Here is a 20,507-nt window from a genome sequence, read left to right on the forward strand (position 1 = left end):
CTTTCGTCTCAGGACTCACGTCCACTCTCCGCCAGAGGTGGTAACAAGGAGCAAATGACTGCTCCGATGCAATTTACTGTGCTGCTTACCGTGATTCAATAATTCCTTAGATATACTTGTTTTCACGGGTTCGAATACATGTATCGCCTTCTCGTTACGCTGAGGCCAACTCGCCAAACAGCAGCGACTCACCCTTTTGTCTCAGGGCTTACACCGCAAGGGCGGCGGGGTGTGTTTTTTAACACAGATGGTGCTCCCGGCAACACTATGGTGCACGTTTAAAGGGGCAGCTCGCCGTGCTACAGTTTATTTCCAATGTCACCAATGTGTAATGGAGCTCCGGGTGAAAAGAAGTTCCCACTTGCTAAAATTAAATTAAAATAAAGTTCCTGGAATGGTCTCGCTAGCCAACTCGCCAGCCAAACAGCAGCGCCTCGCCCTTTCGTCTCAGGGCTTACGCCGCAAGGGCGTCGGGGTGTGTTTTTTAACAAAGCTGATGCTCCCAGCAGCACTCTGGTGCAGGTTTAAAGGGGCAGCTGGGCGTGCTGCAGTGTATTTCCAGTGTCACCAATGTGTAATGGAGCTGCGGGTGAAAAGCAGTTTCCACTTGCTAAAAGTAAATTAAAGTAAAGTTCCTGGAATGGTCTCGCCAGCCAAACAGCAGTGCCTCGTCCTTTCGTCTCAGGGCTAATCATTCTTATATCAATTAATCGCATTTGGAAGTGCTAACAATAGTGTTCCCTTGTTGCCTATTGAGCTGTTTGCAGAAGGGCCAATGGAAGGGCAGGACCAAAAGTGGGCGAGGCTGCCAGTGTGCCGGACAGTACAAGTGAGCAAGAAAAAAATAGTTGGCCGTGGTATTTAATTTTTTTTTTTTTTAAAGAATTAAACAATGTTATCTACACCATCTCCTCTGTTGTATCCTGCCTCTCTTTTTCTGTCCCCTTCTGCATCCTCCTTTCCCATAGCATCAAATATCTACTGTTTGCCAATGACACCAAAGTATCTCCCTAATGCAGAACACGTTTCGTTTGCACCAACCTGCACGCCTCCTGCAGTATATCATCTCCCAATGGAATGCATTCCTCTTTGCTGCTTCCCTGCATCAGCCAGAAGAGGCAAAAGTAAGAGTGAGAGAGAGAGAAAGAGAAAGAAAGAGCAAGCGAGAGAGCAAGAGATAGGGAGCAAGAGACAGTGAAAGACAGAAAGGGAAAGAAAGAGAGAAAGAGCAAGAGAGAGTGACAGAGGGGGACAGAAATGGAAAGAGAATGAGAGAGAGAGAGAGAGAGAGAGAGAGAGAGAGCGAGCATGCGTACGTGTGGGTGTGCGCGTGCGTCTTTTTTGATGGCGCTGCTCCTGGCCAGTGCGCTGAGCTGTGGATGTTTCATAAGGGGTACAGATTAGTTACCTGAGCAATGGCTAATCCCCCACACTAACGTGAGATGGGGGTTTAGATTCTATTAAAGACAAGGAGGCGATTATTATGCATAACAATCTTTACTCTGAAACAACAGTAGAAAAGAAAAAAACGTTTACAAACAAAAAAGTTGTAAAGAACAGAACTAAATAGAATTCAATGTCAATGTAAGGGAGCTCCCCAATCCATCATGGAGGACAGGTCATGCCCTGCAGGAGACCAATGAGCAGGGATCCTTCCTTATATAAGTCCATTACTCTAAACCCAACTCCTCTTTCTGTAGCTGTCTTGAACCAGACGTCCACTGCACAGATCAGATGATAAACGATGAAGGCAAATCCAGCGAAGCTCTCGTAACACGCACTCCACAACCTGTAACTGTGAGCCACACTCCGGATCCGAATCTCAACTCGTAGCTGTAAGAACAACAAGCAAGAAGGATGGGTGGATGGGAAGAACAACAAACCAAAGAATGTTCTTGCTTGAAACACCTGTGTACATGTGTGTCATAACTGTCATATCATATCACATCAAGGGTGGGTGGGTGGGATAATAATTGCCTCCTTGTCTTTAATAGAATCTAAACCCCATCTCACGTTAGTGTGGGGGATTAGCCATTGTATGACAAGACAGGAGGCTCATATTATGCAAGTTCGAAGCCCTTGCATCTAATTAGTACAACATGATCAATACAATAGAGACAATATAATAATATAATAGGAGAAGAAATGTTTTAAATGCTATCATTAGATCAATCAGCAGACCACAAGAGAATTGCCCAAGACTAGGCTGCCCGAATAACTGTCTTATAAGGCATAGCCAAATCCACTGCAAGAAAAACAACTGGAAGATGTGCCAATTCCAGCGTTCCTTACAGGCCACCAAAACCAACTGGTTAAAAAGAGGGGGGTGAACACTGAACAATGTTTTCCTATACTAATAGGTTAGGAAAAAACCCATCGGAATAATAAACTCCTCCGTTGTCCAATTAAACATTTAAACACTTAAATGCATACCATCTTTGGGAACCTAGATAGCAAACCAAAGAAGATAAGCACTTAGCTCTCCTGGAGATAATAAAAAATACCCCTTTGGGGTGAAAGCTTTTTAGGTTCCGTCCCATGCGTTAAAGGAAGATATCGCATTAGAAACAGGGCATGTCACATGACTACACTGGGGAACAAGTGGGAAAGACAAATCTTCATAAAAGGTAAAATGGGAGTAAAAAGGTTGTTTTATTAATCTGTAATAGGACGACCTATCCTGAGCGGAGCTGAAAAGCAATAGACTTAACACAATTGTCTTCAGACATATGTGTATACCAAAGAAGGTATATCTTCTGGAGGCAGAAGCAGAATGGAAGAGAGGACCCCACCTGAAAAACTAAACATGCGAAACCGCCGAAACGGAGACCTTCAGACCTCCCGAGCTCTTGAAGAAGGACTCTACTACCATGACAAAAGGCAGATATTTACAAAAACCTGACCCTTAAGAGACCAAACCTGGCAAGGAGAAAAAATGTATCTTACATCCAATCGCTACCATTACAGTGATATCTGAACCCCCTTGTAGATGTGCCTGGTGTTTGAACCTTGTTCTCTCCTCCATGGTTGATAAATCCGCTAGAGGATCATAAACTAACCGAAGGAGGACCCCTAAATTCCAAAGTCGTAGCAAAGACTCTAAACTGCAAAGAACAGATCACTAAACAGTTAAAATGAAGTTGCTCACCAGAAGAGGACTAGCCTCTATCTTAGCCAATTTGAAGAACCTTGAAGCTTCCAACACCCTGAGCTGGCACCTTATTGCAAAAAACAATCTCCTGTGAAAACCCCAAAAGGTCTACCTGCCATGCAAGTGACTAGGAGAATCAAGTCATTAACTAAATATATATCCCAACCCTCTGGGAAACGCACTGACAGACACCTTCTGATAGTTAATGTAGAGACGCTGGAACGCATTGTGATAAGAGGGTCGTAATAACTTGGATGGGAGATTAGAAGCGCTCCCAGACCCCTCTATCCCACAAAGGGATATTGAGCCTTCCCAAAGGAGAAGAACCCTCCCCCACTTATCTAAGGAAAACCTTACAACCCAGAAGAAGGCTACCCTGAGGACCACGCTAAAGCCCCGCTTTACACCTTTAAAATAAATAAATACACTCTTGCACTTCTAACCAGCCCCCTGACCATGGAAGGGGTTCCGATTAACTTACTGAAATACCAGGAATTAGCGCAAAGGAAAGTAAACTGACGGGAGGGAAATGCTCAGTGCGAGTCTGCACTGCTCACGAGTCAGAACTCCTGTAAAAGGAAAAACAGAAACCATCGGGTGTTACTCCAAGAGGTGTAATATTCTGATGCAATCTCCCCCAAGGATGGCGGGGAGGGGAATGAGCGGGGAAAGGACTCTGGGGTAATTATCATGCCCCGTAAATGAAAGGTTGTGAAAGAATACTGGCACCACTGTCCCCTCAAACCCTGAGGTCTGAGTCTTTGTATGCGTGTGAGGCTGAACTGTCCACTAAGGGAATCAGGGGAAGGAAAATATTAAGCACATTGCCCATAGCAAAAATAGCACTTATATAGTGCTACAAACCCTCAGGTATACTAGACTTGCTCATCACTACTACCAACAGTGTGTGGTGTGAGGTGTTTACTTATCGATTGCAGCAGGATGAAAGACTGATTTAGACCTTTCCAAGTTAGGAACCTGCATCAGTAGGCTAAGCACGGTTGTGAAAGCCAGCACTCTATTCACTGCACTGTAGAAAAAATGATATATATATATATATATATATATATACATATATATATATAACGAAAGAGGCTAAACAACTCTCTTGAGGGTACAGAAGCCTGCTTGTACTCCTCGAGCAGGGGAGAAATTGTAACACGCTGCTAGAAGGTTAGCTGAACAACAGGCCAAGCTTTGGGAGGAAACCCATGGGGCAGGAGCCAGAAAGTTATTATTTGGCAACTCGTCCATCTGATACCAGCAAGTGTTTCCAAACACTCCATCCAAGCAGAACATGGTTGCCCAACTTGCCTTGCAACAAAACTGAACAGTTACCCTCGAGCTGAATTTGTCTCCACCAATAGTTCAATAGTATAATGAATGTCAAAATGGGACAAATAGTAAGGGAAACACCTCCCAACTAAAGAGAGCCTCAAGCCCTGCAGACCGCAATAGGGGCATAAAGTATCGTTTTTTCTTCCTCATGTCGAGAGAAAAATGTCTTCAGCTTAATCAGCACGGGTGGAGCAATTGTTATTGGTGAAAGCAAAACCTAAGGAACGGACTGAGTTGTCCTGAAAATAACTAAGGTAAAGGGCAACAGAACTTTACTAAAAGACGAAAGGTTAACACCTGAGTGATGGCTAGAGAGGAAGGTACAACCCCCACCATGGGTCTGTATACAACCAGCTCCACATACTCTTTTCTTTAAAGTACTTAATGAATAAATAAATAAAATAATATAAATACCCACTGAGCTATCCGGGGTACTGACAAATCTGAAAACGCAAATGTGTTCCAGGCACCACTTAAATATATTGATTAGCAAAAGAGTACACTGAGCAAGTGCACCTCTACTGCTCATCCTAGCAGGGTGTGGAACCAGCAGTATACGAGGGGTTCACCTTGCAAAAGAACACAGGCAAAGCCTGCCACCGAGCAGGTGACAGCACACCTACAGGGAAGATAATGACAAATGTGACATGCAGTACCTAAACAAAACTGTCGACTTTAAGGGAGGAATACACTGAGCCAGTGCACCTCAACTGCTCACCCGAGCAGGGTGTGGAACCAGCAGTACACAAGGGGTTCACTTCGCATTAGAACTCAGGCAGAGCCTGAAACCGAGCAGGTTATGGCAGACAAACAGTTAAGGTAATCATCAATGCCATATGCATCACCCAAAAGAAGTTTCCGACCTTAAGCGAGGAATACACTAAGCAAGTGTACCTCAAACTGCTCACCCCAGCAGGGAGTGGCAACCAGTAGTACACGAGGGAGCACCTTGTCGTAGAACCCAGGCAAAGCCTGAAAGCAAGCCGGTTATGGCATGCTTACAGGGAAAATAATGAAATCTGCCATATGCAGCACCTAAACCAAGCTGCCGACCTTAAGAGAGGAAAACACTGGGCAAGTGCACCTCAAACTGCTCACCCTAACAGGGTGTGGCAACCAGCAGTACACGAGGGAGCACCTCGCAGTAGAACCCAGGCAAAGCCTGAAACCGAACATGATGTGGCATGCTTACAAGGAAAATAATGACATCTGTAATTTATAGTATTTCATTTCTAAAATGTAAAGGAGATGGTACCTCCCCTCACCTGCGCATCCGTAAGCAAAGCTGTTACCAGGGCGTGTGTGGGGATTGAAGTGGGTAGCCCATAAGTGGAAACCCTGTACTTTTCCCATAATGTTTCCTTATAAGGGAAAAACTCTTGTATCTCATTGAGTATAAACTGAAACATTTATCATTCATAATTCAGCATTTAAATATGTATAGCGCTACGAACCCACAGGTATCAGTGCGCTGCTCAACCCTACGCCTGGGCCTGGGGCAGTGTAAAAGAAGGGAAAAAATTCCCATCACTCTTTACTGTGTATAAATTGAATAATTTGCTATTCCTAATTCAGCATTTAAATATGTATATAAATATATAGCAGCACGCCTACCCCTGGGGTAGTGTAAAAGAAGAAGGGAAAAGATTCCCATCACTAGCCACCCCCCCGCCGCATCGTGAGTCAAGCAAAGCCTTTTGATGGCTTCGCGCGAGGAGAAAGGGGAGGGAGGGGCCGGTTGGCGGATGGCTGACGAAATGTCCTATAAGCATACTTCCCGCCGCACGCCGGGCCTGAAGCGAAAGCTTCTAACAGGGCTGTGCGACGGAGGAAAGTATAAACATCAGCCTGTGCGCGCGATGTCTGAAGCAAAGGCTTCAAGACCCGCGCGCCACAGCTGACAGCCCCATAACTCACGCGTGACAGGCCCGAAGCAAAGCTTCCAAAGGGGCCGCACGCGACGGACACAAGCCTGAGTGTTAAATAACATTAAACTAAAATAAATAAACACACAGAGCCCGGCGCTGCCAGGCGCCCTAATCATTAAAATAGACCTTAAACAAACACACAGAGGCAGGCACTGCTAAGCGCCCCAAACCCACGCTTGACGTGCCAGAAGCTAAAGCTTCAGACTGGCCCGCACGCGTCGGGACCGAAAAGCGAAATGCTCGCTTCATAAAAGGAACCATACTGCAAGAAAACACACGGGCGCTTGCGACCCATTATTATTGTTAGGCGCCACGAAGTAAGTGGCAGTTCATACAATACTGCAACAATAAATTAAAATAAGGAAAGACAAGGTGAAAGCAGTAAAGCACATATTATATATGCTACACAAATTCATATGGCAACCACTGACTAACATGCTAGGCACAACTAAAAGGAGGGATTTAGCTGTGGTGTCAGTAGCAAAGAAAGAGGAGTTGGGTTTAGAGTAATGGACTTATATAAGGAAGAGTCCCTGCTCATTGGTCTCCTGCAGGGCATGACCTGTCCTCCATGATGGATTGAGGAGCTCCCTTACATTGACATTGAACTCTATTTAGTTCTGTTCTTAACAACGTTTTTGTTTGTAAAAGTTTTTTTCTTTGCTGCTGTGGTTTCAGAGTAAAGATTCTATGGCAAGACAGGAGGCTTCTATTATGCATTCAATCTTTACCTCTGAAACCACAGCAGCAAAGAAAACACTTTTTACAAACAAAAGAAGTTTCAATAACAGAACTAAAAGAGTTCAATGTCAATGTATGGGAAACCCCCCAATCCATCATGGAGGACAGGTCATGCCCTGCCATGAACCAATGAGCAGCGACCGTCTACTATATAAGTCCTTTGCTCTAAAACCAACTCCTCTTTCTTTGCTGCTGAATCCACAGCTAAGTCACACCTTCTAGTTCTCCATAGTTGTTAGTGATTGATAGTGTGTTATTTGTGCAAGTTTCACTTTATAATTTTGTTTAAAAGTGCTGCAGTAGTTTTGCTCTGCATTGTTCACTTGGCTGACATTACTGGGCAGTTTGTTACTTGGTGCCCTGGCCGTCATGTTCATGACGAGCTGTTTTCTTTTCCTTCAATGTGTTTCTTTTGCGCATGGCTTTGAAGCTCCGTGCATGCCTTTGAAGCTCCGTCTTCAGGCTAACGCGAGTACACTCCTTTGACAGGAGTTTATTATTCTGTTGTTTGTGAGCCCCAGGTGATGCTCAGTGTGCGTTTGCTTACATACTTCAGCGATGCCTGTGGAAGAAGCTTCTCGCTTCGGTCCGGATGCGCGTCACGTCTGGGTGCACCTCAATTTTAAATAAAATTACGTTTATACCACGCTGCTCGCGTGTTGCTTCTCCTTTTCCTGCACCCCGCCCCCACTACCCCCACCTTGTTTTATTTTAAAATTTGATTTGAAAATGATTACGGTCATGTATTTATAACACGCTGCTAGCGTGTTGGTGTTTCCTGGGGTGTCACTTTTTTTCAGTAAAGCGCGCAGCCTGTCAGGAAGCAAGACTCCAGGCCCGCTTCATGTCTCTGTAAATTTGGAAAGTCGGTGTATTTTTGCACGCGGCTCGCGTGTTTGTTTTTCCCTGAGTTTCACCGTATTTTTGAAAGATGGTTTATGGTAAAGTGTATTTACTGTAAGCTGCTTACATGTTTGTTTTCCCCAGGGGTTTCACTATAGTTTTGAAAATGTATAATGGCACGCTGCTCGCATGATTTTTCTTTTTCCCTAGGTTTCACTGTAGTTTTTTTAATTAATTTTCTTGCACGCTACTCGCGTGTTGGTTTTCCCCTGGCTTTCACTGTAGGTTTTTTGAAAGTGTATGTATGGCACGCTGCTCGCGTGTTTGTTTTCCCTGGATTCACCATAGTTTTTGGGAAAATATATTTATTGCACGCTGCTCACGTGTTTGGTGGTTTTCCCTGGGTTTCACTGCAGTTTTGAACAATGTATTTATAGCACGCTGCTCGCGTGTTTGGGGTTTTCCCTGGGTTTCACTGTAGTTTTGAACAATGTATTTATAGCATGCTGCTCGCGTGTTTGTGTTTCCTTGGGTTTTTCCCTTTTATCACTGATGCGCACGGCCTGTCAGGAAGCTACGTTTCAGGCCTGCAGCGCGTCTCTGTAGTTTGAGTGCAAAATTATTTTGTGGCACGCTGCTCGCGTGTTGTTTTACATTAACTTGTTTTCCCTCATTATCAGTGTAGTGTATGGGGAAGGGGGGCATATTCCATATGTATATATATTTATTTTAATGAATTGCGGGACAACTCAGTCCTCCCCTCCTCATTTCCCCCATTCCCCGTGTTTTCCCCCTCCCTTGATGAACAGTATGAAAGGCCTTGAGCAGTTGTCAAGGCAGGTTATCCAATGTGACAGATCAGTTCACCCAGACTTTGATACTGGCTTTTACCTGTGGATGTGCGAGTGCTGCGCTGCTGGGGTCTGGATATGATGGATGCTCGGAATAACTAAACTCCTTCATTCTACAGAATGGTGTAAATTCTTTCCCATGTGTCTCACAGGTTTTCAATGGTGAATGCGTCAGCTCTCCTCAGGCTGCGGGGGGGTGGCAGGTTGCTCAAGAATCAACTTGCAAGTTCGACCATTTTCTGGTTGCATCTGTAAAATGGAAATGGTCTATTATGCTCATTACCTCCATTTTCCCGGGGGATGGTATACTCAGGTTGGACCTCAAGGTTGAGTTCCCGGGGGGGATCCTGCTTGCTTCCTCCTCATCAGGAGTCTTTTCCCTCTTCAGTTCCACTGATGGATTTGTACTTACCAACTTCCCTCCCTTTTGGTTTGCCTTTCCAATTAGCCCTGATGCTAACTCACCGTAGTTCTAAGGGGTTTTTTAAAAATATTTTTTGGTTATGACAACAGCTAGCGGGGTCCCTGCTACAATAGTGCGGTTTGTTTGTTACAAATACAAGAGTTTTACAAATCTCCACATTCTTGTCCTTCAGGATGGCAGTCTCCTTAGTAGGAGGTTCTCCGTCTTATTCCTCTTGAAGGGGAGTGTTTCCTGCAGTCAGCTAACCTGGATGGATAGATGGTCACTTCCATTGGTGTTGTCGTTCCAAACATCCTTCGCATGAATCTTTTGTTCTCAGTTAGGGTTCTTTTTCTTGAGGTCACAGTGGAGCTCTTTCAGTGACTCAACCGCCGGAATGCCTTGAAGGGCTCGAGGTTTTTCCTTCCCCACTCTGGACATCTTCCCGGGATCAGATATCTGCACATTGGGCTGACGGGGTAGGATAGGAGTTGTTTCTCAGGTAGAGGTGGTCCGCTTAGTGATGAAACGGCAGGTCAGCCTTTGGAATTATTATTAGGGAACTCTCGTGCAATCAAGAGTTTTTCTCTAGGATCTATGCCAGATATCTCCAAGTCAGGAACAACATAATGGTGGACGAGGCTTGCTTTATGCCTGGTCTTGTACCTTTGCATCCGGGTTTGTGCTCTTTTCCTCTGGGCCTTTTTGGCTAGCTCCTCAACCTTACATTTAGAATGGGGATCCCAAGGCGGTATTTTCGGGCGGCTTCCTCCGGGATTGGTCTATTTTTCTTTGATGGTTTTTTCCTCCTTTTTCCTTGCTAGCAGGACTTCGGGTTCAGTTTCATTACAGGCAGCTAGCTCGTGTTGGCCTGTTCAGGGGTGGTTTCCGTCCTTTAGGATTTCACGAGCCATAATACTAGTATTGTACCTCTCCTCCCATACCCGGTCTCTATCCTGCCAGTTTTTCCTTTTAGGAATGGTTCCCTTTTCCCTTATTTATTAGTATATATTTTCATCTCTTTCGGGAGCTTCTGGGGTTTTTTCGTACGGTTCTATCTGGTTTTTCAAGGACTTTGGAGCAGCATTTAATAAGTAGGGGTTTTCAGCTTACACCCGCTCAGTTAGTATTTGGTAGATTGATTTGCACTTCCGTTCTTCCCTTATAGTAGGGATAGATAGTTTTGATTGGCAGGATTTGGAAAAGGTAACTTTACAGGTTTATGCCTCTATTTCACAGAAGACATGGGGCCTCATTTCGAGTACGGCGCTAACCAATGGCGCTATTAACGCCTTGGTTGACGCCGTACCCGGACCGGCAGCGCCTTGGTGGATGGCGGAATTACCGCCCCATTCCAAGGTTGGCGGGGCGGTAATTCCCCATTCACCAAGGCTCTTCCCCATTCCCAAATGAGCCCCCATAGGGCTCAATGGGAATGGGGAAGATGCAAATAACGGTGACCGTTCATTACGGTCACCGTTATTGGCTTGGAGGCCCCTTTGCGCCCTCGACTTTAACACCTGCTCAAAGCAGGCGTTAAGGGCGAGGGCGCAAAGGGAACTCGGAGTATGGCGGTAAGGGATCACCGCCACCGGTCTCGTTACCGGTGGCTGCTATCCCTTACCGCCATACTCGGAATGAGGCCCATGGTGTCTTTAAAGGGGAAAAACTGTAGATAGACAGCGCTGGATGCGCAGGTCCTTCAAGTTCTTTTGCATTGGGTTTCCTCCTGAGCTAGGAGTTTGTTCTTACGGGGCGTTTACTACTGCTTTAGTGTGTTTTTGTTTCTAATGAGGGTCCATTACATATGGGCAGTTTTCTTTCTTCCCGATGGGGAGAGTCCTTTTCGGGGTTGCCAATAGGGATAGCATGAAGTTTCTTCCTTCGATTATCCAGGTGTCCAGAACATTTTTATGTATCAGCTTTTTAAGTATTCGAGAATGTTTCAGTGCAATGAAGAAGCTCTTAATCTCCTAATACCTTTCAGCTGCTTCCTGTGGGATCACTTTTCAGGGGCCTCTTGCTCCTTTGACCTATTGAATTAAGTAAAAGATGCATAAAGAGGGAGTTAAATTCTCCTTGGTTGTTCATTTATTTATATATGGTTTAGGACGTTCTCCTGGGGGGAGATTCTATCAAAGCAGCTGATTTGTCCTGGGAATAATCAGTGATATTTTTATCACAAGTATTGTCAGGTGGTCATTAAAGTGATACAAGGGCTTTAAACTTGCATAATAGGAGCCTCCTGTCTTGCCATAGAATACCTAATCCCCCTCACTAACGTGAGAAGGGGGTTTAGATTCTATTAAAGACAAGGAAGCGAGTATTAAAGATGGGATATGATATGGCATTTATAATGTGCCTATTTAAGTGTATTTCAAGAGAGAACATATTTTGGTTTGTGGTTCTTTCCCCCCCACCCATCCCTTTTTTGGGTTTGTTGTTCTTCCCAACCACCCACCCTTCTTTGTTATTATTGCAGCTTCAAGCTGAGAGGTCCTGTTCGGGATTGAGTCACGGTTACAAGTGGTGGAGAGTGCGTCATCCGGGAGCTTCGCTGGATTTTGTCTCCATACTTTATCATCTAGCCTGTGCAGTGGACGTCCGATTAAGACAGCTACAGAAAGAGGAGTTGGTTTTAGAGCAAAGGCCTTATATAGTAGACGGTCGCTGCTCATTGGTTCATGGCAGGGCATGACCTGTCCTCCATGATGGATTGGGGGGTTTACCATACATTGACATTGAACTCTTTTAGTACTGTTATGGAAACTTTTTTTGTTTGTAAAAAGTGTTTTCTTTGCTGCTGTGGTTTCAGAAGTAAAGATTGAATGCATAATACTCGCCTCCTTGTCTTTACTAGAATCTAAACCCCCTTCTCACGTTAGTGAGGGGGGTTAGGTATTGTTATGCATAATATGAGCCTCCTGTCTTGTCATAGAATCGATTTCAGTGCACCAAAATTCCAGGGGCAGTGGAAGTAACAGCTCATAGATATTGACACCAGCTGGTTTTATTTGTATAACTAATTGTGCTCTACCTGCACACCCTAGCTCGTTTTTTTTATGAGTTATATGTATATTTGCTGTAGACAAGATGCAATCCATCAATACACATATGTTATGCTTCTATAGTAACCATTTGAAACATCGTAAATGCATTCAGTACCAGGCCATGTGCCTGCTTTTCTGCTGGACAAATGTCAAAGGTGCCAAATCGCATGTGCTGAGATAAAGAATGTGTACAAAGTCTACTGAAATGTTCACCTGAGGTGTAGTTCTACTGTTTCCCTCCAACAAGTTGTTGCAAGCATTGTGTCCAGTACACCCACAACTTTCACAAAATCAAACTTGCTGGTCTCCCTGAGCAGAATGGCGTCATACAGGTCTCGCAATCTGCAGCTTGGACGTGTCCTTCAAAGGGGCCTCTTGGGACTTCGGGAGGCGAGGCCAATGGCACCATTCTCATTGAAAGCAACATATGCCATTCCCAAAGCAGATTTCATTTAAACATGTTCCCTTGCCCTTGAACTCTACGTCTGCGAATCCACCACATTTTAACTAAAAGAGCAATGACGTAACCACTTCAGGCGGCTAACAAAATTATGCCGCCTTTAATTTATCCCAAAAAGATTATCAGCCCAGATGACCCAAATCAGAGAGAACCTGACGAGGCTCTATTCAACACCAATAAGGGCTGTGATAATAATGAATACACAGGCGGATTCGGCTAACGCGGAAATGACTTTAATGAATCTAATCCTGGCGGGGAGATCAGCTGCGCGCGGCCCTCCTCGCCAGAGGGGCCCGTTTGTCCTTGCAGGGCCGTCACCAAAAGCCCCTGCATGGGATCAGGGGCCAGCACTTAGGGAACAATGGCAAACAGATTGCAGTGTCAGGCTTCATTAAAGGACGGCATTAGTATTCAGGTTGGGGAAAGTGTCAGTGTGTCCTAACCTTTTAATGATTGTTCTCGGCGGCTTTTGTCGAGTTCGGTTCAGCTGGCGAGTGCGCGGTTCTGCCGGGTTCCTACCGGTGGAGGCGGATGGGCGCCATTGATGGCTGCCGCGCTGCAACTTAAGACCAAAGCTCTTGGGGGATAGGCGTGACGCAACACTATTCTCAGAGATGTCAGGTGCAGCTGCTCGTGCTGGTAATTGCGCATGTCTAAATGTGTTTGTTTTTTAATGATCTTATGATGAACATATTGATGTAAGCTTTTTTTTGGTGTCGAAGATAATCTAGAAATGCATGATATATATATATATATATATAAAAATTCATATAAGGGGTTGAGGCATATCACAAAAGCTTTATGGAGAGAGAATCGGAAGTAAATCTGGTCCTAAGTGCGCTAGTGTTGAGCTCTCCTATGGAGTTGCAATAGGTTAGTAGTCTAGTATCAAATGTTCAAAATATCAGTCTAGATCGATACATACATGGCAACATTCTGTGACCAAAAATCTGTAGGAATCTTAAAGGTTCAAAAATAGTAATTAGCATAGGAAATGATGTCACATAAATTTGACCCAATGAAATGGTAGGACATGACATCACAGGAAATGTAAAATGTGCCAGGGGGTTGTGGAATGCCACTGCAGCACACACCAACTGCCAGGTCGAGCTTCTTAAAGAGGGCAAGAGGTGGTTCTTCTCTCCTGCTAAGTGAATGGGGGACTGCAGTGGCAAAAACACAGAGACGTCAGCCCCTCACTCAAAAAACAGCATTAGCTTCCACTGGTGGCCAACTTTACAAAATAGTTTTGCAGGACACTTTAGAAGTGGTAGCCATTGAAAGTGGCCTGCAGTGCGTGCGGTTCCATATAGTGTCATTCGGCCCCCCCTCCATCCCTTCCATCCACTGTTGGGGTAAACTAGTGGCATATGGCATTTTAACATACACAGCACAAAACACAAAACACTGTGGGACCAGCAAAGACGCAGGACCCTCATTTGTTAGAGCTGTGTCCAGGACCTGTTGGCCAAAATATATTCGAACATCCCAATTTTCATACTTGTTGACATCAGCATAAGTGACATCAGAGAAAGGGCCCTGCAAGAAGCAGCATCAGTCTGTGATACTTCGACACACCATGGTAAGTGGCTTTAGAATAAGCTGGAATGATTACGTTAAGGGGCAAATAACGTTGGGGTGTGAAAAACTTGAATGACACTATTACTAGATTTGAAGAAAATCTATAGTCATTAAACAGTGACTGCAGATTATTTTTTATAATAGTTTATTGCAATAACATAATAATAATAATAACATATGCTATGGACTGAATCAGTGAGATTAAATGATTTGCCCAGGATCAGGCAAGTTAACTACATGTCTTTCCAGGTGAAGGTGATATATACATTTATTAAGGCTTTGTTTAAAAAAATGCCTTGAAAATAATGCACACAACATAATAAACAAGTATGTCATAATAAACTAAACGTACAATCTTTGTAATTTTTTTTTATTTGATATAGCTGAAATAAATCAACTTTTCAAAATTAATTACAAAACTTAATAGGAATGCTATTAACAAAACAAACATTTTTGAAGGATAAAATCACCAAAACATGATTATGTGCAATACATTAAGAAATACAAACATAGAACAATAAATGATCTTCTAACAAATATTGTTCAAGTTTCAACATTCAAGTTTTAGCATCGTTAAAAAATTCACTGTAGCAATTTGAATTGGAACATAAGAAGAACCTAAAATATAAGCCCATCATTGTTTATCATTCAAAGATCCCACATATATACAGTGATTGGAAAAATGTGTTGATCTGGCCCCCATCAAAGCTGGACATAATGAAATCAGATGTTCTAAAGTTTCTTTGGAATCATGATTTTGACAGAAACGACAAATTTTCTGCTGAGAGGATAGTACTTTTCAAGTTGTAAGCAAATCTCTGGTGGGCCACAGATTGAAACGTACACGTAGGAAGGCTGAGCTAAATTCTAGTGATGGAGATTTTAAAAGATATTGTTCCATAGTTTGATAGCATTTCGGCGGAAATCTGTGAATTTCACAGTTTTTATATTGCAAGCATAATTCTCTAGTTTCAATCCAATCAGCAGAGTAAATCTTGGCCTTTGCTTTATCTGGGTTGCAAATCAGCAAATCAACGGTGACATCTGCTTTCGCCAATAAGTCAAGGCCGGTTTTATCGAAAATTTACCATAGCGATGCATGATAATTTTTGATTGGGAAATAGCTGTGTCCAATTTACACTCCACATACTCTTCCTGGCCCATTGCGCGAAGAGTCCACTCAAAAACCATTCCTAAATATATATGCTGGGGAACACTCACAAGATTTGTTTTATTTATAGACCACACAAATTTATTCCGGGCTACTTTAAAGGCTGAATAGATTATGATCTGAGTCTTGAGTGTGTTGATTTTCAATTCATTTAACTCAACATAGGAGTGGAAGGCTGTTAGTAATTTTTGCAGACATACTGGTGTTTTCGATATGAGAACTAAATCGTCTGCGTACATTAGATTTTTAACTGGGCAGCCATTTAAAATAGGGGAATCCGAACAAATTGATGCAAATGTATTGTTAAAATCATGAATAAAATAATTGAAAATTGTCGAGGCCAGAAGGCAACCCTGCTTAGCCCCCAAAATGTCGGTATGGGAGCTGACAATAGGGCATCCAATGTCAGGCGGATGCCAATTGTTGTGTCTGAATGTAGGGCATATATAATGTTGCACAATGTCGGGGGACGTTGATCTCTAATTAACTTGGACATCAACATCACTCGTGAGATGGAGTCAAATGCGGAGTATAAATCCACAAATGCAAAATAAATAGACTGTTTTGTCGCTTGGCATTGAGATTTGATAGCATTTAGGCACAATAGATTAATATTGGTGCCCATGCCAGCGACAAAGTCCGTTTGTTGAGGATCACGCAGATGGTTAGCTAACGTCCAGGCATTGAAATCTCTAAGGATTAACTTGGCGAAGATTTTTCCTGGAGCGTCGAGCAACGCTATCAGGCAATAGTTTTGAGGCAGAGTACGGTCCCCGTTTTTAAAGATGGGGACGATTAAAGATGACTTCCATGAAGATGAAATGGTACAAGAGTGTAATACCTCCCTAAAGATCTTAAATAGGATCATCGACCATTGCTGCGAATGAGCTTTGAGCATCATATTGTTTAGCCCATCTGGACCGGCGGCCCGAGAAGAGCTGGCTTTCATTATCATATCTTTAACGATGCTCTGAGAACAATCAACAGACCAAGTCCCCACAGATCGTTGAGCATAAGATGATTTAACATAGTTTACATAAGAAAAGAATTCAGTGAAATATTTTATCCATTGATGTTCCTGAACTCCATTTAATTGTGCATCAGGCTGCAAATGATGTGTTTGATTGTTAAGTAATTGCCACATATCTGCTGAGTTTTTATTGGCCATCGCATGCAGCATGATTTCGCCGTCAGGCTGGAGCAACAGAGCCTTCCTGCACTTGATCCAATTTCTATATCTACATTTCAAGGATTTGAGGGCTGGGCCACAAGATCGCCCTTGCGACTCACAGATTAGCTTTTTTTCTCTGCGATATTCGGCTCTTTTAGCCTTAATAAGCAGGTCAAAAGCATGCGCAGCAGATTGGAATAAGAGATCGGAATTTCCCACCTTGCATTCGCATAAATGGTTTGGTCAAGGGCTACCAAATTGGGGGCCGACCATCGAAAGCGAGATTTAGCCTGATTGACTATTAATTGCGACTGAATGTATTGTTTTCGAACTATGTTTGCTGGCCAATGTAATTTTAACGACAATAAGTTATGGTCACTCTGGTGCGTGGTAACAATTTCAAACGCTTGTATTTTCAAAACCAATTTAGCGTCAACATATATGTAGTCAATAATGCTGCTCGCTGACTCTCTATGCCAAGTTGGATGAGCTGGAATGTCGCCACTTGCTGAACCATTAACCATACAAAACTTTCTTTCATCCATAAATGAACTCCATCTTCGAACTTCCTTATGCTGGCCTTTTGGGCAAGTTTTCCAACAGCCTAGATTGAGATCCCCATCCAGTATGGTGTGCGTTATATCCGTGGACATGAGCACAAAGTCCAATAGTCTAGCGAGTCCAACATAGAAAGCCTCATCCACAATGCCCGCAGGATTACGGTATAAATTAATCAATGCAATGTTGTAATGAGGACAGGTGATCTTGACTAATTGGATATAGGCGCTAATTAATTGGATTAAGCGCCTGGATGCCCTAGGGCCAGGTGGCGCTATACAAATAATAAACTAAACTAAATTGAATCCCACTTGACAATGGAATAACCTGCACTGATGTTGACAGCAACTAAAAGACTGGACGAAGGTCTGCCTTTATTGGCAGCAATTGCAGGCAGTAAGATGACATCATAGTGGTCCCATATGGGAGGCCGCGTAAGTCATGTCTCCTGAAGAGCTATTATTTGATATGAAGAGGCAAGAGTGGTTAATGAGGATTGCAGGTGAAAGTGTCCTTGTGTGTTCCAGCTAGCAAGGGCGAGAGAAGATGGACCAGGTTGATGAAAAGGGAAAAGGCTAAACCACTGGTATCCCAAAGGTTTACGGAGAGCACATTGTTAGGATTTTGGTCTGAGGTCTGACTTGCACGAATCGCCGTAGAATGTATTACCCACAAGGCCTGGCAAAGTCCCATATTTAGGGAAAAAAACACACTTTTCAGACATTTTCCACCAAAACACACCGCCAACAACACATGTCCTACCTTCCCACATTCCCACAGGAGCCCCGACAAAAACAGTACCTCACATGTGTGGGTGCACCTACCCAGGCACAAAGGGAAAAGGCTAAACCACTGGTATCCCAAAGATTTACGGGAGAGTACATTTTTAGGATTTTGTTCTTGTGGACAACCTACAGATTTGGCCCTGGGGGGTCGCAGCCACCAAGGAAAACAGGGAACCCAGGGAACCCTGGAACTGCTGGGCCTGGGGTGTATGGTGGCTCCCCATAAAGTAAAGGATCATTTTCAAAGCGCTAAGTATCACCCACAAATGCATCCACCTCTCGGCCCCAGTGTACCTATCCCAGAGAGTCCACCCGGTTTCCTCCTTGAGACCCACTAGGACACCATATGCCAATATGCTTTCTGTACCTAGGGTAAAAACAGCTACAGCAGGGGGCACCAGCTTCCCTTACCTTGCTGCCTTACACTGGAACACCCTTCCCACCTCTCTGCGAGCTGAACCATCACTGACTGCTTTCCGCAAAGCCACGAAAACTTCCTTGTTCACCTAACCAATACCATATGTTCAAGCTCTCATGTATGATGTATTATGATGTATGATACCTCCTATTGCTAAACACAGGATCCTGCCGCACTGTAACCCAAGGCATAACCTGTACTCATTGTAACTAAGTGCATCTACAAGTAACAGCGCCACAATGCCCCTGGGCTGCCTGTGTGCTATATAAATGTAATAAATAAATAAATAAATAAATAAACCTCAGCTGGGTTTGGGGACGTTCAAGCCACATGGGAGGCAGTCGTCCAAGGCCAGGGACATGACTCCTGACCATCCTGGAGCTCTGGCTGGGTTGCGTTACAGAGTTTCCCTCTGAAAATGGATGGGGACCCTGCCGGGGCTCCCTGGGACTGCCGGTTTGCTTGGGGATGGTCGACCCACATGGGAGACGGGAGCCCAAGGCTAGGGACATTACCCCAAACCATCCTGCAATGCTGGATGCGCTGCATTGCAGAATCTACCTCCGGGAAGGGAGGGGGACCCTGCCGGGGCTTGCTGGAACCTCCGCTGAGCTTTGGGACGGCATCCGCCCAAGGACAGGGACATGGCTCCTGACCACCCTGGAGCTCTGGCTGGGTTCATTCCAGAATTCCCCTCCGGGAAGGGATAGGCACCCTGCCAGGCCTCCCTGGAACCACTGCTGGGCTTGGGGATGTTCAACCCACAGGGGAGACAGCTGCCCAAGTCCAGGGACATGACATCCTACCATCCTGGAACTCTGGCTGTGTTGCGTTAAAGCTTTTCCCTCCGGGGAGGTATTGGCACACTACAGGCGCTTCCTGGTGGGGAGAGGCTGTAACACAGGCCAGCCAGAGCTCCAGGATAGTCTGGGGTAATGTCCCTGGCCTTGGACGGCTGTCTCCCATATGGTGCAGCTGCAGTCCCAAGGAGCCCCGGCAGGGTCTCCACCCCTCCCCTGAGGGAAAAGCTGTAACGCAGCCCAGCCAGAGCTCCAGGCTGGGCTGGGGGACGGTCGACCCACATGGAAGGTGCCAAAGGCCAGGGATATCACCCCCAACCATCCTGGAGCTCTGGCTGGCAAGCGTTACAACTTCTCACTCCAGGAAAGGATGGGGACCCTGCTGGGCCTCCCTGGAACCTCGGCTGGGCTTGGGGACATTCAACCCACATGAGGAACAGCCGCCAAAGGCCAGGGACATCACCCCCAACCATCCAGGAGCTCTGGCTGGGCTGCATTACAGAATTTACCTTCAGGAAGGGATGGGGACCCTGCCGTGGATCCCTGCGAGTGCTGCTGCACTTGGGGATGGTTGACCAAAATGGGAGACAGCTAGCCAAGACCGGAGCCACCCCCCCACCCCCAACTATCCTGGAGCTCTGGCTGGCCTGCTTCTCCCTAAGGGAAAGGTCGGGGACCCTGCTGGGGCACTCTGGTACTGCTGCTGTGCTTGGGGATGGTCAACCCACATAGGAGACAGCTGGCCAAGGCCGGGGACATCACCCCGACCATCTTGGAGCTCTGGCGGAACTGTGTTACAGCTTTTCCCCACCAGGGAGCCCCGGCAGTGTGCCAATACCTCCCCGGGGAAAAGCTGTAACGCAGGCCAGCCAGAGCTGCAGGGTGGTAGGGGGTCATGTCCCTGGCCTTAGGCAGCTGTCTCCCATGTGGATTGAATGTTGCCAAGATCAGTGGTGGTTCCAGGGATGCCCAGCACATTCCGCTGAATCCACTGATTCCTACAGCAAGGCCTGGGTATCCCAAAATGGAGGATACTCAGAGCCACTGTCAAGTCAGCATGTAGCTGCCACCAGCCCATACCCTGCTCTGTGGGCAGCAGACAGGTGCCCAACACACACACATAAGAGATACAAGAGTGTACCCCCACTCATGGGTGCCATAAGGGTATCCCATGGGTGATGTTCACCAAAAGATAAGAATGAAGAGCTGCACTGCCAGAGGTCCAGGCGGGACCTCAGTGGCAGAAAACGGAGAAAAC

The 20,507-nt window shown here is 45.1% G+C and overlaps 1 long non-coding RNA gene across 1 annotated transcript in view; it reads right to left on the bottom strand.

Moving 5' to 3' along the window:
- Positions 1 to 1,478: 1,478 nt before the first annotated feature.
- The window catches only part of LOC138503614 (uncharacterized), a 52,608-nt gene continuing 33,579 nt past the window's right edge, over positions 1,479 to 20,507 (bottom strand). Inside the window, exon 2 of the long non-coding RNA XR_011279675.1 lies at positions 1,479 to 1,833. This is a non-coding gene — a long non-coding RNA (uncharacterized lncRNA). The remainder of the gene's footprint in view (positions 1,834 to 20,507) is intronic.

Source organism: Ambystoma mexicanum, chromosome 11 (genome assembly GCF_040938575.1).
Source record: "Ambystoma mexicanum isolate Mex_15411 chromosome 11, UKY_AmexF1_1, whole genome shotgun sequence".
Classification (NCBI taxonomy): domain Eukaryota; kingdom Metazoa; phylum Chordata; class Amphibia; order Caudata; family Ambystomatidae; genus Ambystoma; species Ambystoma mexicanum.